Source organism: Equus przewalskii, chromosome 2, assembly GCF_037783145.1.
Source record: "Equus przewalskii isolate Varuska chromosome 2, EquPr2, whole genome shotgun sequence".
NCBI classification, from domain to species: domain Eukaryota; kingdom Metazoa; phylum Chordata; class Mammalia; order Perissodactyla; family Equidae; genus Equus; species Equus przewalskii.
The window spans coordinates 74764521-74771427 of record NC_091832.1 but is presented as its reverse complement, the minus strand read 5'-3'; the positions used below and the strand labels follow the sequence as shown (position 1 = coordinate 74771427).

The window sequence follows — 6907 nt, the reverse complement described above, 5'->3', positions numbered from 1 at the left end:
AATTTTTGATCTAAAGATCTCTGAGAAGTCTCACCCAGCTAAGTATTATTTGGAGTTTATGATTTTACCTTATTATCATCTTGGAATTGACTCAGATCTCGAACTGAAGGAAATCTCACATTTTAATCTGGAAATAATACCTTCATACGATTTCATACTGTACTCCAGAAAACGGAAAAGGCTATACAAGGAAAATATTTTCAATGTTTAATCAATCACGTATGTGAAACATTGAAAATTACTTAAAGTAACAGTATATAATCTGTTCATTCAAAAACTTGGGAACTCATAAACTAACACTAATGACTGTAGGAGAAAATTTTCATGTATGAATACAATTATGATTTCTAGAAATAAAAGCAGAATGCATCATAAGATGATCAATTAATATTTATTAAATTGGTACACTCATGAATAAGGCAAGGAAAGCCTCCTCTGACTCCACAAGACAAACATCTAAATAGATATTTTCAATATGTATGATAGATGCTAAATGATAGGGAATATAGAAGTGGACGGGGTACTAATACTTTGGCAGGGTAGTTTAATCTAGGAAATCCTCAAATTGCTACTAGCTTGTCTTCCATCATATCTCGATACAAATCACAGTGCCTTGAACATTCAGATGTTTAACAAATACTTATTAAATGAATAATTACGACATCATGCCTGTCCTCTATAAGCTAACATTCTAGCTGGGGAGATAGACATGTAAAGATGTCTTCATTAAATGCTTGTTATAAGAATAATGTTCATGACCATTTAGTGGATATTTCCTTTGTGGTAGAAACTATGTCAGGTGTTTTACGTCTATTATTTCTAATTTTTTAAACAATTGTGAAAGATCATTATAAACTAGTAGCCGATTTTTATATAATACATACTACGTCCTAGTTTTTCTTTTTTCTTTTGTTGAGAGAGGGTGAGTTAGGAGGAAGAGAGAAAGGTGTGAGACTCTTTTTCAGGTAAAGGGTATACCCTGAAGCAAAGGCATACAGATTTAAGAGTGAATGGTTTGTTCAGGCACTGAGGTCCTTATTCACTTTACTTCAATGGTCAAATAATTTGTAACAGATATTTGGAATTCAGTTTTACACTGCACCAATCGCCCCTCTGACCTTCATGTGACATGAGTCATTACTTTCCACGAAAGGTGAATTTTTTTTTTTTTTTGGATTTGCAAATACAATTTTACAGAAATTCAACATTATAAACAGCAGGTAACTCCCACCCCGCCTGCCCCCTTCCCCCCTCCCCCAGGCCCCTCCCCTCTCCCACCTGCCCATACAGCTGGGTGCAGACCATGCTATGCAGAGAGTGAGCAGTGATGCGGCCCTGCTGCTTTGGAGGGAGATTCGAGAGCGATGGAACCTGCCTGCACCACGTCCTGCCTGCCCTGCATAAGCACACTCCTGCCCGCTGAGCAGGCCACCAGAGTCCGTCTGGCCCCAGCCCGCGCTGGACCAGTTAAATGGATCCAACCCAGTTCTCCAATTCCTTCATGTCGTCGTCTTCCTCTTCCTTCTTCTTGGTGGGTTTTGATGGTAGGCTTAACGGAAGGAACGTTTGGTAGAGGGACTGTTTCGGGTCCACTGACTTCCAGCAAATTCTTGTCTGGTTCCTCCTGTTCTAGTTCTTCTAATTCGGCCATGAGTTCGTCCTCATCAAACCCTTCTCCAAACCCTACAGGTTTTGAAATAGCTGTTGAAATCTCCTCTGCAAGTTCTTGCTGGTTAGCAATCTCCTGCACTAACTCATCAACTTTATCGATGTCCATGTTGTCGTGGGCAGCCTTCATGGCCTTGGAGGCATAGCCCATGTTCTTGAGCACGTCGGTGTTGGTGTTGGCATTCTTCAGGGCCTCTCGCTGGAACTCGATGATTGATAGTGTGCCGTCGATCTGCGCCAGCTGCTTCTCATACCTTTTCTTGCGTTTCAGCGCCTGGAGGGCCGCGCGCTTGTTTTTGGTGCCGTGCTTCTTGGCGGCCGTCAGTTCCTGTTCGATCTTCTTCTCCCGGAATTCCTGCTTCTTACTTAGCATCTCCTCCGTGTCCCGCAGCCGCTGGATGACCTCCTGGGGGGTCGGGCCGCCCTTGCCGGCCTTACCCCTTCCCGCCCCGACCAGCTTCCCGAACAGCGACATGGTTGCTGCTAGCCGCGCCGGCCTGCGCCGTCCGCTCCGGCTGGGCTCCGCTCGGCTCCGGCGCCCGCTCCCGGCCCAGTCGCTCCCTGCCGCCGCGGGCCTCTCCACCGCCTCCGCCCCGCCGCTGGGCCCGGCCGCGCCGAAAGGTGAATTTTTTAATGTTAGGTGAAATCTTGCTCTTCCTCTAGTATATGTTGTTGTATACTGTGATCTTGGCTTCATTACGGCCAGAGGGGAGAAGGTCATGATTCCCTCTCTGTCATGCCAGGGAAAGGATGAATGTGACATCAGTGAGATTCGCAGAGGAAGAAGGAATTATACCATACTGAATCTTAAAATTCTTACAAAATATTCTTTTACACTGTTGAAGGCTCAGTCTCCTGGACATTGGTGAAGAGCTGCTGAAATCGCTCTTGGTCTGTCTTCCGTGTTCCCCACCGCTGCTTTTATATTAGAATAATGTAAAGAAAGAGAACAAGCATGTGATCCCAGCTGCTAAAAAAGCCACTTTTTGTTTCTCTGTTTTCAAAATATGGCAAAAATGATTTAAGCAAATTATTAGTCACGTTAGTGCGAGGATATGACAAATTATACATGAAAGTGAGAAACCCCTCTAGGAGAGGTTTATAATAAAATTGTCAACACTCTCTTTAAGAGGCCCAGTGGGAGGCAGCTATAGTCTCTAAGATCACTCACCTCAGACGGTCTTTTTTCTCCTTTATTGAAGAACTAACATCAACCACAGGTGGTAAGAGGGAGCCAATTAATTTCCCACTTTCAAAATTAATAGCATTTTGCAGTCTGACAGTTTCGTAGTCTTGGTCTATGTGTTAACTCTTAGGCCACTGCTACTTTCTCTTTTTCACCAGGGGATACATTAAATTCAGCAGCCAGAGCTGACGAGTGAGCCCTTTCATCTCCTAAAGAGCTGCCACCTCCGTAATCACCAGCATCGCCCTGTGCACGCAGTGATTCTCTCCCTAGAACCAACCCCCACCAGCACTGCCTGCTTCCTGCACCGGCCTCTGGCTTCCAGGTGTGGACACAGGTGTCCGTGGGACATCCAGTGGGAGTGCCAAAGGGGACAGAGACTATCTTAAGATCATGTGTTTCCTGCTTGAGATTCCTGAGATGGAAAGTATAAATACAACATTTAATTGGCTGCATTATCTCCTACCACCTGAAGCCATTTTGATTAATAAGATTGAGAGATTTATATATAACTCAAAATTTACATTATAATTAGTCTTCATATTTGTCACATAGGTCCCTTACCCCTATTTTCTTCAGACTTTTTTTTTATTGTTGTTGTTGTTAACATATACCCATCATTTTAAGCCATGTCTTCACCAGCAGAAGTTTGGATGACATCAATAATCTTTTATCTCGTAGCATTCCCGACACCTCTACCTCCATTTCCACTTCTATTCCATCTTGTACATTTGTAGAAGATTAACATTTATCTTATATTTTATGTTTGAGAACTTAAAATTCTTTTCATATTTCTACTACATTAAATCTAACTTAATTCGGGGAGTAGATAGCCGTGTATCAAGAGGTAAAAGTCCTTTATATGGCTTTAAGGACCTACTTATTCAGTTTTATTCTCCTTTCCTTAAGTATCACTATATTTCCTTCAATTAGGAAATATACTTTGACCACTGCCAGACCCAACTCTATCTTTCCTGATAAATATTTGCAATCTTTTCTGACAAACTGCCGTTGTTTGTGGACAATAATTTCATATTCCAAGATGATGTCAAAGAACAAGTTTTCATCTGTAATTTGAAAAATTTCTACACATTTTGCATTCTACTTCATAATATGTTTGTGTTCACTTAAAAACAACATTTTAAGTCATTTTTGTTGAATCAAGTCCTAGACAATTCACCATATTTACTTTGTGGACTTTTGAGGACTTTGACATATTCCCTAGTGTTATTTCATGCAACACAGTCTTCAGTTTGAGATGCTGTTCTTTATCTTGTGCTTTCCGGCCTTCCTGCTTAGGCAAATCCAGCCAATTTCGTCTCCCCGTTCTTCTCTGAAGCTTCCTGGTGTCCTTCAGGCTCTACAAGTCTTCCCCGTTTTTAGCTTTAGAATATGAAATGCTGCACCATGAATTTATTGGGCATCTGATTTGAAAAAAGACAGAATCCAATTATTTACTGTCTTCAATATTCCGTCGGTGTTAATCATGTTTTCCCAGTTAGACTGTAAATTCCTTGAAGGTGGAGGCTGTATCTTACGCTGAATGAATATCGACAATAACATTGAATCCTTGTCTGAGTACGAAGTAGGTTCTCAATAAATCTCTTTTGAATGAATAAGTGCTTGATTGTAGATGATTTCTCAATTACTGGTAAGAGAGTAAAAAATGTGAAAATCATTGATACTCTGTTTTGATAGTTGGACTGTCTTTTTTAAAAAAAGTTACTGTGGTTATTATGGGCAGAGTGATCTTTTTGTCAGAAGAGAGATAAACTGTGCTTTCATTTTAATTTTTCTGGTTTTATTTAATTTCTTTTTCACGTGTTAAAAGTTCTTACTGATGACAGTCTCTTAAATAAATCATTAGAGTGAGGGGCAAAATTTAGTGCAAGGATAGTCTAAGTAATTTTCACTCTGACTCTCAATGATTATTATTTTTTCTGAATCGAAGTTATGCTTGTGGTCTTACCACACTGTTTAATAGTTGGCTACGTGCTGTTTTTTCCTCTAATAATTTTTATACAGAATTAGTCTACTTCATAAGGACAGAACCTGTTCTTCTAAACACTTGTGCACCCTGCTGTGCTGGGGACTCTAAATACTTGACTGATTGATGTCCACTTGAGTTTAGACACAACTGAGAAATGAATAATATACCTACAGAGGAAAGTGCCAGAAGGCTAATCTCTTATTTTGTATTCAATTTGCATTTCGTAATAATATTATGACCTTGTATGTGAATATGTTTGCCTTTTCAAACGCTTTCAAATTGTAATCTTATTTTATCCTCTTTGGTGTTTTATCTCACTGGTTCCTAACCTTTTATGATAACAGTGCCTCTAGTTGATTTTATAAGCTACACATGACACTTGTAATTCAGTTTCTGTTATCCTTGTCAGAGCAGTTTTAAATAATCCTTTTACAGAAGATTTTTGCTTTTGAAAATTAAATACCATTTTCCCCAATTTTATAGTTTAGAAGGTTTTCTGAAGGCTTTTAAATATTCTTATCATTCTATAAATTTTTGCAGTACATGCAGTGATGTGTTGTAACCCACAAGGTTTATACATAACCATCATTGGGGATCACTCAACTTGTTGTACTAATACAAAGTCATCATCGGAAGAAATACATTTATCTGTCTATCTATCTGCCTATCTATCTATCTATCTATCATCTGCCTATCTCTCCTGTCCTATGATTCCCAGGGTCAAGAGATGGATAGATATCATCCTTGCTTATCAGTGCCCCTTTCATATCATTTTCCCCCTTCCTCATTCAACAATATTAGATTCTTTGAGGTACGTACCACTCACTATCCACAACTTCTACCAAACTCCTGATCACTTTCTCTCCTTCACTGAAAAATTTAGCTCTCAGCTCATTATTTCTTCCTCTCTACTCCTATTACAGTCATTATTCATGGTCAATTCAACTTTCACAGGGATGACCCATCTAACACCCTAGCCTTCTAAATCATAAATCTTCTCATTTCTAAAAATCTGTTTTCTACCTACCTCGGCCATCCGCTGCAGGGGTCATACATATGTCAGACCTTGCCACGTTAGTAATTACGTCGGCTCCTGTTCTTCCGATTCGTTTACTCTAGTACTTCCCAATTTCAAAAATCTTTTAATCTAATCAAAACCTCGTGTTCATTTTCACTTTCCATCCGTCTTGTCTTCTCTTCGCTTCCTTCGTATCCATCAGAGAGTCCGCGACTTGTTTGAGTGGCTTCTGTAACAATCTCAAACTCTGTGTCTCCTTCTTCCTCTATTTCTTCAACTGCCAAATCCCAAATTTGCTTTATACCCATCTATTTTCCTTCTCTGTGGCTACCCTGAAGAAGCTGAGTATTTTTAAAAAATAAGAATCACACAATGCTATATGATCTTTACAACAGTATTTCATATATTTTTATTTGAAATTGTGTGCTATCATTATTTCTATGAGTAAAATTTATAATAAACTTACGTTTGAGTATATTTGTATATCCTTTTTCCTGGAAGGTTTAACAAATGTTAAGCATTTGCCAACACATTACTGCTAGTATACATATCATATGTAGTATATCTAGAAAATCTCTTGATAGAGCCCTCCTCCTATCATCACTCCCCGAGTCTTCTCCATTCCTGTAAATGATATAATCATTCAATTTGTGGGAAAATCCTAAAATATAGTGGTCATGCCTGGTTACCTGTATTTTTATTGTCTTCTACGTCCAAACAATCAAGTCCTGTCATCTCTACTTAAAATATAAATTACTGTCCACTTTTATTGCCATCATCTTAATCCAGGGCACCCTTATTTATTATCTTGACTATTGGAAAATTCTCTAAATTAGACTACATTTTTCCAGTTCTCCACTCACCCATACAGTGATTTTCCTAAATATAAATCAGATCATGTCACTTCCTTGCTTAAAATACTTTGATAACTTCTCATTGCATCTTATAAGAACTGATGCCTTACTCAGTCAGATGCTATTGGGTCACAAGACTTTTTTTCTTGATTACAGTATAATAGTAATGATATGAAAAGTATTTCCTTTGA

The 6907-nt window shown here is 39.1% G+C and overlaps 1 pseudogene; it reads right to left on the bottom strand.

Moving 5' to 3' along the window:
* Window positions 1-1326: 1326 nt before the first annotated feature.
* Window positions 1327-2380, bottom strand: LOC103545507 (charged multivesicular body protein 4b pseudogene; annotated as a pseudogene).
* Between the last annotated feature and the right edge of the window lie 4527 nt (window positions 2381-6907).